This window comes from Perissodus microlepis, chromosome 5 (genome assembly GCF_051167445.1).
Source record: "Perissodus microlepis isolate ML-2025 ecotype Zambia chromosome 5, ASM5116744v1, whole genome shotgun sequence".
Lineage (NCBI taxonomy): Eukaryota > Metazoa > Chordata > Actinopteri > Cichliformes > Cichlidae > Perissodus > Perissodus microlepis.
The window spans coordinates 27,814,201-27,826,345 of NC_140465.1; positions in this window are offsets into that span (position 1 = coordinate 27,814,201).

Genomic DNA, 12,145 nt, shown 5'->3' on the forward strand with positions numbered 1-12,145 from the left:
TCTCTACAAAACAGGCAGATCATAATAAATTAAATAAAACATTAAAAAATGCATTGTGTACCTGTCCAGTTACCTTTGAAACCAGTGAGTAATGACATTTTTTGAAAAGAAATGTTAAGTACTTTTTGTTCAGCTCTCATATGTTTTCACATCCCTTTAAAAGCCTGTTTCAAGGTAAAGACTGTTTGAGAGTTAAAGCTAGAAATAGCTTTTGGTTAGGGTTATGATATGCCACTGACTTTTGGTGTGTGAATATTTTTCTCAACTCACATGGAGTCGAGCACGATACGGTCACTCTTTGGGAAACACAAGAGCAAGGTAACAACATTGCACTCAGATCTCCACCAATACACCTCCCAAGTTTGAAATGGATCAGATGAACCTTCATTGGAATAGTCAAAGAATAGATGGATGGACATGCAAAGATTTTGCTAATCATTAGCCAAATAATACAGAGCAACAGAAAATGACTTTGATGAGAGCTTGCAGACTATTATTAGACTTCAACCTGCTGCTGGAATATTAACTGATGACTTAAAAAGTAAACTACAACTAAAAAAAAAGAATAAACTTATAGACTTGTAGAATAATCTGTTGAAGGGGGAAAACCCCTCCTATTTCAAACAGATTGAGTTTCATGCACAATCTGTACAAAAAACAAACATAAAAACATTGTGTGTTCACAATGTTAAAATGTGTGCAGCTTGCAGTACTTGCATTGCCTGTTACTTTTACACTGATTTTATTGAACTTTATGTAGTCACATTTAAGTGTTTGATCTAAAAGTCCTGTTATTAAAAATTCTGCAGTCAGGTTATTAAAGTGTGCAGAAAAGTACTGTCGTGGTTAGCAGTGTTACCTAAAAGCAAGAAGCTCCTGGGTTTGAATCAAACATCCAGTTGGGGCCTTTACTCTGCAGTACTCTGCAATAGACCGGCCTTTGACCCTATGACAGCTGAGAAAAAGATATGCTCGAGCCCTCTCTGGAACCATAAATCAGATAAGGAGAAGAAAATGGATGGATAGTTAATAAATCTAACTTTTAACTGGATATCAGAGCTGACAAATTAGCGCCTCAGTGTCCTCGGCCATGTGTGCATGAGTTGGTTCCTTATTCACAACTCTGTGAATCTGCATCACTCAGTGTTTATTGGCATTTTTTTTTGCATAAATGTTAAAAGCTCTAAAGTGTTTGGAAGTGAGGACTGCTGCCACTGCTGTTAGTGCAACTGTTATACATGTGACATCATGGCAGTATGAGGTCAACACACATACAGGAACAAGTCAACACTCTGTAACTCTTCTGCAATCAGAGGCTGACTTCATCCTTCAACCAGCCTCTGTGTGTGTGTGTGTGTGTGTGTGTGTGTGCGCGAGTTGGTCAGCGTTGCGTGTTGATTGCACCTCGTTACGGCAGAAAGCAGCTGGATGGTGATGGTGGGAGTGTGTGTGTGTTTGTTTGTTTTGTTTGTTTCAGTCGGAGGCGGATGGGTGAGTGAGTGTGTTTGTGTGTGTGTGTTTATAGGGTATTGCCTCAAGTTGCATTTGATGGTTGCACTGGAGAGCAATGAAACCACGGAGACACACACACACACACACACACACACTCACACACACACACACTTGAGATTTAACATAGGCGTTAATGTAAATACAGAAGAAACATTAAATATTGTTTAGGTTTATATAAACTGATGTCAAAAACTTTCTTTCTTTTTGTCTTTTTTTTTATACATTTAAGAAACTTTCATTTATTTTCTTAATTAAAATGAAACATCAGGAAGTCAGAGTATCTGTTCAGCTGCATGCAGCTTTAATACGAGTCAGTGAGGACAAACTGCTCGTCAGTCTAACTGAGCAGTCACAGCTTCTCCTGTGAATCATTTGTGTCATGTTGCAGTTTTGTTTTTGTTTTTTTCACCGAGCATTTGGTGTTTTGGATTATTTTGTGGTACAGTTTCTCGGGTATCCTGTCAGCCAAACTTTTGCACTTACATTTACACCATTGGACTGTCCAGAATCACCATCAGGCTGATTCTAAACTGTCCAATGATGCAAATACAGAGGCAAGCTTTAGATGGTCTGGACATGTGCAGAGGAAAATGCTGAAGATGCAGTTTCCAGGTAGAAGGAAAAGAAGAAGACCACAGAGACATGGTAACCTCTAAAGGGAGCAGCCGAAACAACATTCACACAGAATGATGGAAGACAGGATAAGAAAAAGATCCGTTATTGTGATTGATGAGTAATCACTGAGCATTTATGCCTTTTTCTTATTGGGATAGTTGCCCAAAGTTCTGAACCTCATTTTTAAATAGAACACTGCAAGCTAAATGGACTGTATTCATCTTTTTTTTCACCATGAGGGAAACTGTCACTGTTAAATATTCAATCTCCAAGACTGAGCATGAAAGGAGGAACTGGGGTGGTTGCCAAGTGGCTTGCAGATGTAGATTATATGATATTTGCCAGTAGGGTGTGTAGAAAGGCCGCAGCTGATTTGGGCTAGCACAGAAATCAGCTGATTTGGCAGGGTTGCAACATAATTTCACTTTCTGGCTTCTGTGAACTAATGTGACCGCACAATTACATCAGATTGCAGACAGTTAACATTTAGATGGCTTTTTAATGGTGCTTTCAATTCATAAATTTTATGACAAAAACACCCAGTGACTGTCATATACAATCCTAGATCCCAGCAGCGGTCATAGAGCAAGACACAAAGTACAGACGGAACAGGTTGCCATTCTTACCCACAGTCATTTTAGAGTCACCAGTTAACCAAAGCCCATGCATGTCTTTGGTACCTGGAGAGAATCCAGCAGGACACAGGGAGAACATGCAAACTCCACAAAAACCCCAGACTGGATCTGAACCCAGGACCTTCTTGCTGTGAGGCCACAGTGCTAACAAGTGCTACACTGTTCAAGTTCACATGGTTGCTTCTGAAATGTAAATCACTGTTTTTAATGCCCACAAATTCTGTCTATGTCAAACGATTCATAATTAATAAATAATAAATCCTTTTATTTATTTAAAAAATCTGACTTTCACCAAACAAATAAAACAGCCGAGCTCCGTCAGCTTTCAGCTAAAAACATCAGAACCTGAATCATTAAAATAACCCTCACGTCTGCTTCTCTGCTGCTATTTATACTGTAACAGGGTTATGTTTGGGTAAATGAGGCGAAGATCTGAGGGTCCCATGAGAGGAAGAGTCTGACTGTTAATTAGCTGCTGATGTAACACACCTGGGGAGGCGCGTGCTGAGAGGAGCTGAGTTTTTTGATTGGACTGGATGAAAGGCCGAGTTGGTTTCACTTTGAGTCCCGCTTAGGTTGATGTTAGGTGGAGCTTTTCTGACTTCATGCAACAATAACGTAAATCATAAAGGTGCAACCACACCCGAGAGAGATCATCTTCTAGGAAGAAAAAAAACTGCCACATTTCTTAAGTTTAAATTGTCCTCTGTATATTTCAAAAGGAATATTGTACTTTTTCTTTTTTTATGACTATATCTTTGTACAAAAATTACAGGTAAACCCCTGATTTCAATTTTTTGGCCAAAGTTCCTGATTAAAAATTATAATAATAAAACAAAATTGTGTTTGGTTAAAGCTTTTTGTCACATTTCAGTTTCTATGGAATTCAGCAAGGTGAAAATTGATGTTGTGTTATCTTAACTAATAGATAAGGTAACGACTGAATGGTTTACAGAGCGACAGCAGAATTAGAGAAAAGCCCAAAAATGAAATCAGCTTTTAAGGTGAAAAGCACAAACCCAACTTCAAGCAGCACAAATGAAATTGTTCAGCTAAGCTGTCGATTTGCATTTCATAGGTCTTCCTGAAAAGTACTGAGAGAGTTTGTTAATACGTTAGTTACAGGCAGGAGTGGACAGCCTGTAACTTTATGGCTAAAGTGCACGGTGACCTACAAATATAAAGAAAAGAAAACAAACAAATGAATAATAACAAAAAGACATGGCAACATCTGTCGTACAGATGTCCAACACACCTTATAACATTTAAAACTAGAACATTATAAGACTCTCAATCTTGAAGCACAATGTGAACAAGAACTGAGTCCCTGCATCCAGAAGCATATATCGATCACATTATTTTGGACAATGGAAAGACAATTTCTCTTGATATTTTTTCCTGTGTCAATGTAATATATATTTGTTGACAATGTGATGCTAAATTTCCATTTTTACTCTGTGTCATATTGGTAAAACAAACAAACAAACAAACAAACCCCTCCAATACCATAAAAGATCCTTGAACTTGGATTCTGACTTCTGATTCAAAAGTTAATCAAGTCTACAAGTCTCAGCTCTTTGAAATGTTTTCAGTGCAAATTGTCCATAATTTTTAAGATAGCAAGCAAACAAACAGCAACAGACAACCCAAGCCAATCAAAATAATTTCACGATGAGTTAAAAAAAAAAAGGTTTAACTTGTCCAGCCAAAAGTAAATCCACTGAACACTGATTACCTGTTGTAGTCAAACGGCTACATACAGTGAAGATTGCTTCAGTCAAACAAACACATGCATATAAAGTGTTACTGAATCAGAAATGGAAGATAGAAACCATCATGTAAAAATGTTATTGTTATAACAGCTAATATCATTTGATATCTTAGTTCTTTAGTGAGATCTACTCCCTTTCTACACACAGCGTGGAGGTCAAAGTTCAGATACCTTCTTAAAACACAACTTCACATGTGCATACACAGTCATGTCACAGAGGATGGAGTCGTCATGCCAACAGCAGACATTACCGCTGGTTTCATCACAGAGACAATCCCAGGCTGGCCTCTGTGTGTGTGTGTGTGTGTGTGAGACTGTTTATAGAGAACTACACCCCCAACACACACACATGCATCCATACAGTATTTAAGTGTCTTCTTATCTCAGTTTTGCATCATCCCTGGTGACCTCTGTGTGTGTATGTGTGTGTGGGGATTACAAAGGAGGCTGAGACAAGATCAGGTTTCACTCTACAAAAAGAATCAAAGGAAAAGCACAACAATTATAACTGATAGGAATAATATGTACTGTAATGAGGCTATGGTGATTTTAATAATCTGAGGGATCATACTTTGAAGGCTTTAGTTGCTTTTCATAGCGAAGAGTACTTTGAAGTGATCGTCTCTTCTTGTGCAGCAACAATGGATGTCTTTCATTTAGAGGTGCCAAAATCAGTTTCTAAATAACAGAAGAAGCACAGCGGTCTTGTGCTTGGATATGAACTCTTAAAGAAGTAACATATTTTAACGAGGGCTTATCAATGGCATATGATAGCATAAGAAAAATCTAAAATCCTGCTGTAAGCAATTTTCAATATGTGGAAATGTCTTTAATATTTATTCACTGTGTTCACTATTGAATAAATAGGTTGGCTTTCATGGGTTTTGTAAACTTGTCCAGAATTGCTGATTTGCTATCAGATCAGCATTTCATAATGAAAGTTGAGCTCATGCCTATTAAATCTTTCATTTCTTCTTATTTTTTCTTTTTTAACTTTTCTTTTTTTTCTCCTGCCATCCATGCAAATTCCATTCATTTTAAAATAAAATAAAAAATCCTGTTAATGTATTCTAATATGAAATCACACACAGATTAATTTTAGAAACAAGTCTATTAAAGTTTATGTAGCCTAAACAATATTTCATAAAGCAGGAAAACCCAAAACAGATCAGTCTGCAAATGTAATTCAGCTGTTTAGGAACTTTTGTAATTGTTTCTCAATCATCAAGAAATCCATGAAACTGAATTTTTTATGCTCATCTGCTCATTAAAATACTTTTTCAGTCCTTTAAATAGACAAAGTTGATCGTGCCATACTGTTGTTTACAGTACATTTTATAGTGAAGTGCCCGGACTTCACAGCTCTGAGTCACGGTCACAGTGCTGTTCATTTCTGGATGAATCATTTTCTTTATTGCAAAGTCTAAAAATGACTTATTGCGTTCATGTAGTGCTAACTTTGCACTCTCCAGCTGTGGTGTAGAGTCAGGGGAGTCCAGAAACTAGCTCCCTGCAGCTTTTTAATAAATGTTTACAGTCTGATCAAATGGCCATTTCTATAACATAACACTAGAAGAAAAAAGGCAGGACCATCCTGTGGTGAACAGTGTAAGAGAAAAGTTTTGCTAAAAAGAATGGGACTTGTAAGACGTGTGCTTAGATGAGAGTAGCAACTATGTAACCACGACTATGAATCTGTGCCTCTGCAAAATTAACTGGAAGAAAAAGCATCGCTTGGGTGACCAAAGGCTCAACTTTCCACAAAGCCAGTAAAAATTGTTAAAAAGGGACGAAAAAGCTTTCATGTGCTTGAAAATCTGATTTACTGCCACCTCTCCAGCACCAGCATGCACTAAATGGAAAACCATCTACTATCTGCACTAAATGGAGAACACATTTAAAAAAATCACTCTGTACAGAAGGACATCCTAGACCTTACTCCACTCACTAAAATGGATTCTGTTTTTACTTTGAGACAGATTCACAGTCAAAATTATTTATACAGAAATCCGTTTTTATTTGTTTGTTTATTTGTGAACTGCAGGGGATTGCAGTTTTGTCTTCCATAGACTGTATATAAATGATGGCCATGGCAAGGGACTCCTCTGGGTGCAAAAAAAAAAAGACTTGTGAGCTTGCTAAACACTTTATTGTTTCAGATAGTAGTTTCAAACCTTGAATGTAGGATGAGGTTAATTTGCTGGTAACTTGATGCTTTTAGAGTCAAAAAAGTGCATAAAGCAGCGCATGTTTTATGTTTTAACAAGTTGTTACTTTATGGTCATCAGTTGTCAAGAGCAACATTCAAAGCACTCAACTGGAGGCATTACAAAGCCTGATGATGCCATGGTGGCTACATCCATCTTTCAAATACAGTCTATAGATCTCAGACATTTGCCTAAATGTAGATGGAGAGTATAATACAGACACAATAGCAACATTAATTGGAAAAAACAAAACAAAACATCAGGCCCTAAAAAGAAAGGTTATATACTGTTTATTGCTGTGAGTTTTAAAAGTGAGTGACCATAAATGCATGTAAACAGTTGATTATGTAATGAACAAAACCTGTTATATTGCACTTAGATGAGGTGGCACCAAGTGGCCTAGTTGTAATACATGAAAGTACACCTATAATATTCATGTAGCTCTTAAATATAGCCAATAGGAAACACTACTGTGGAAAAAAAAATCAGCTATCAATTGATTTATGCAGCACTTAGCACAGACCACAGAGCGAACAGGTCCCAGGCAAAGAATACGCTCAAGGGTGTTTTATTGTCTAACCACCTCAGGGCTTTAACGGTCTTTAAAAGCTCCCACTGTTAGCCAAATTTTAAACTCAGTGTGTTTCCCTGAGGCTCAACAGATCAGGATGCCCTGAAGCGAAACACAGAGAGGGAGAGACAGACACTGAGAGAGAGAGAGACCACCAGAACAGAGCAGAGACCAACTACAGGAAGTCGATTGAAAGCTATAATACACAGACACACACGCACAGACAGACACACAGTCACAGACTGCAGCTTTAGTCAGATGGAGATCAAAATGTCAGTGTCACAGCAGCACAGGTGTTAGACAGGTGGTAATCCAGAGACTAAGGACGGTGTGTGTCAGAAAAGAGAACAAATGTGTGTGTTTTAAATGAGTGTGTGTCTCTGCGTGTGTGAGTTTGTGCATGCTGTGGAGTGTTGTTCTCGGTCTGTGTGTGTTCTTGTGGCAGGCCGTAGTTGAGTCAGACACTTGGCCTCTGATTTCATCACGTCGGTTATGAAAGAGACAGTAAAGTTTAACACACACACATCAGACACACACATTCCTCTGTTTCTTCAATATTTCATCATGTGGCATAAAAACACGCTAACCATGTGGAGATAACCTGCTATGTCTGTGTGTGTGTGTGTGCATGTGTATATAACCAGGTCACTCATTCTCTTTACCTGTCACTTGAAATCTGTCCAATCAGAGCAGAGCTGCATATACTCAGAGGTGACAGGTCACCACACACGGGAAATCTACTTAACAAGGATGGGACCTCATTTCCTGTGGAGCAGCTGGTGTCTGTCTGTGATTACTGCGAGGATTAAAGGACAAGTTTGCCCACAGGTCCATACACACATGCTGCTCCTTCTGTTCTTCCTATCTGAGATGCTGTATAATACCCACAGCCCTCATTATGTGTAAAAATGACTCCTAAAGTTAAACTGAACATAATATAAAGCTCAGGCACTCTAAGTCAAACAAATCAGGAGCAGAGTTTCCACATTTCTATTCTGTGCTGAGATACATATTACCTGTGCTGAGTAACGACATTCATTCATTTGAGTAGACGCTGTTTTATTTTTCTCCTAAAGTGAAATAAAAATGTATATATTTGTAAACAAAAAAGAAAAGATTTTACACATAAATATGATTTTTTTTAAATAAAAATATTTTAAATCATAAACTTCTTTTTGACTTTTTCCATTTAACTTTAATTTTGTTTGCTGGAGTGATAGTTTGTCCACGCTTACTTTTGTCCCTTTATTAGGTACACCCGTTCAGCTGCTTATTTAGGCATGTGGACATGGTCAATACAACCAAGCATCTGAATTAGGAAGAAAGGTGATTTTTAGTCACACTGAACGTAGCATGGCTGATGATGCCAATGTTTTAGAAACTGCTGATCTTCTAAAGCAGATGAGCTTCAGCAGCGTGTGACAAAAGCCACAGATGCAACTCCTGTCTGCTAAGAATGGGAAACTGAGACTATAATTTTTATAGGCTCACTAAAATTGGACAACAGAAGGTTGGAAAAATGTTGTGCAGTGTGAGAAATCTGGATTTCTGCTGCAGCATTTGCATGGCAGAGTCAAAATTCGGCGTAAACATGATGAAACACCACTGCCTCCGTGTGTGTTGTGAATCGCAGATTTAGGTCATGGCTGGGGCTGACAAATCTGCAGTAACTGAAGAAAAAAAGAATACAAAGAAAATATGAGCTATACATATGATTCATGTATAGGGTGCAATCATTGTTTAATGTGTAAAAGAGAAGGGATTCACATTACATTTTTGTAATTCAATGGATTCTGTTACTAATAAAGAAAAATGTCATTTAAAAAAATACATATACTGCATTAACCTGTGTGCAGATCTGGGCGAGGCGGGGAGGGGCTGAGGCATGTCAGCTGAAATCAAACAGGAGAACGTCACTGGAAACAAAACAAAAATTTAATTAAAGCCAAATGACACGTAAACAAAGCTGAATTCACGTGTTTAAACTGTGTTGGATTGTTAGAACACTGAATGATAATTTGTCATCTCAGACAGGTTGTTTATGGATCTAAATATACCCGAAAATGTCAGAGAGCTGCAATAATACACACATGTGCAGTGCAGTGCTGGTGAGAGGTGTGTTTCAGAGGTTTTAATGCCTGAAAAAACAATCAGACTCAGACAAACCGACACAAACAAGTGCAACTGCTGAGTGTCTGATTGCTCCAGGCTGAAAGGAGATTAAGGTGAGGGGTCAACAGGTGTCTGAAGCTGTGCAGGTCAGCAGTCTGTCTGAATGACTCCAGATTACAGACAATGTTGCGATTGGTCTGTGAGTGCCAGAGGAAAACCTCCTAGCTAGTTGATGGTGTTAATCAGAATCAGAATGAATTGTTTTCATATGTAAACAATGGGATTGTGTTTGTAACAATCTAAACATTGTACATGAATGTTGGATTGTCTATAATTTAGCAGCAATATAGAAAGTTTAATAACTTTCTTCTAGCAGCAAATGATGAGTTTTCCATCCTGACAAATTTACTGATTCTTTTTTTTCTGTTAAGACTTAGCATAAATTTTCAAAATATTTCAAAAGACATAAAACTTACGTGAATAGGTTATCAAAACAGCTGGATTCTTCTCATTCTTTTAGCTTTGTGGAATCAGGAGGGGGTGGGGAGTCTTCAGGTTCCTTTTTTCTGTGAAACTGTGTGTTCAGCGCAGCTGCCATTAACTTGGGATAAACAGGTGCATTTTTATAGACAAAGGAGGCCTGTCAAAACCCTGGAAATCATTAATAACCTTCCTTTCTGTGGTCTTCATCAGAAGTTTACATACACTTATGGGCATAAATCTCATGGAATGTTTTTAGCTGTTCTGTTGGTTCCGGACAGGATTTAAATTGGCTAATATTTGACCGCTCTTCCTTTGTAAACAACAAGTGGGGAATTTCTCCTTGGTGGATCTTCACTGAGTTCTTTGAATTTTCCCATTGCTCTGAGTATTGGCCGATTTCATGAGTGCTATCAAACAAGAACTTTTTATGCTGGCAAAGAGAAACTACCAGTTCTCATCACTCATGTCATATTTGAACCAACATGCTTTTAACCATGTTTAGACCAGAGAAAATACAAAATAAACTAACTTATACATGGAATTCTTATCTTTAAAGTTATACAGTGATTCTACTCTGGAAAAAGAACATTTCAACCATTAAAAGCCCCAAATTACTATGATATTCAAGCCTATGATGATTGTGTGTAAACTTCTGACCACAACTGTACATCACTAGTGAAAAGACTGTGTTCACTCAGTCTGACACACATGTTGCATTTCTGCTTTCCTAAAAATTTTCATTTTATTCATGTTTTTGTCCTCTTTTTGTCTCAGTTTTAGTAACTGCTTCTCGCCTGTGGAAGAAACTTCCAGGTGACTTAAGAACAGACACAAACTTAAAGAGTTCCTACAAAGCCTTTCACTGTTTTTGTGACGAGTCATATTTTGCACCTAATGATAATACTCTGTTCGGATTAAATGTGAAAAAAAGACATTAAGCCACAGATTTCACAAGCAGTGAATTTTTTTTTTATATAGTCTTACATGATAAGAGTAGCCACTTCCTGTTAATTCATATGCAATGAGCATTTATTTAAGGAAACACAAAATAATGAAATATGAAGTAGCTGCTCTTTTATTGGTAAACAGTCATAATATAAAGCAGCTTCACTCCCCCGTTTAATAAAAGTTTAAAACATTTTTACTTTTTATCAGGAGTTTCTGTATGAAATTGTATTCTTTCCTTTCATAACTAGCTTTGTGCAACTTATTCAACAACGTGATACATTTTTTGTTGAATCATACATTTCACAAGTTATCTTCAGTGTTTATGATACAAGCGGCTCTTTTGTGAAATCTGACTATTGCAGCTTCTGACGTCACATCAGTGCTGTTACAATAACTTCAAAATAGTTTGTTAACACCTGCTTTTCCAGAGAGCTGCCTCCCTTTCACATTAGTTGGAAAATATCTTGTTCTCTTCAGGATAAGACCAAAGAGGTTTGACACAAAATGATCTGCAAATATCACGCCCCCAGATACTTTCTACTTTGGCATAAAAAAGGAACTTTTGGTAAAAGCCATTTAGAAACTGTGACTCAAACTATGAAAGTAGACACTAATGATGTAACTTGCGTTATAAAAAAGAAAGCTCTGAAATGACTGACTGTCATGTGTGTTGCAATTTTCTTTTTCATTAAAGCCATTCAAGGACATCTTGTGATCCTTCCTGCTGGAAGAAGTCACTTTCATTAGGACTGAAATGTCTCAGGATTAAAAGTTATAATCAGAATAACTTTGTTTTGATTAGCAGAGACCAATACAGCAATACAGAAGTTGGCCAGGTGGGTGTCACAAATAATAAACAACCCACAATACAACAAAATAGTTTAGGAACAATAAAGGTAACATGTAATATACTCCCCTGTGACTTTTTAGCTACACCTGTTCGAGTGCCTGTTAACACAAATCAGACACAAGGCAGCAGCTCAATGCATTAAGGCACGTAGACGTGATCCAGAGGACCTGATGAAGTTGAAACTGAGCATCAGAATTGGGAAGAAATATGATTTTAGTGACTTTGAACAAGGCATGTTTGGTGGTGGTGCCAGATGAGCTGGTCTGGGATTCCCCTACACAGCCATTTCTAGGGTTTCAGGGGTGAATGACCATGCTTTGAACTGACAGGAAGATAAGAGTAAATTAAAAAAACACAACAAAAAACACACACACACAGAACTAGAAGAAATATAAGATTAAAAAAATGTTTTCTGGCCTGATGAGTCTTTCTGCTGCAACA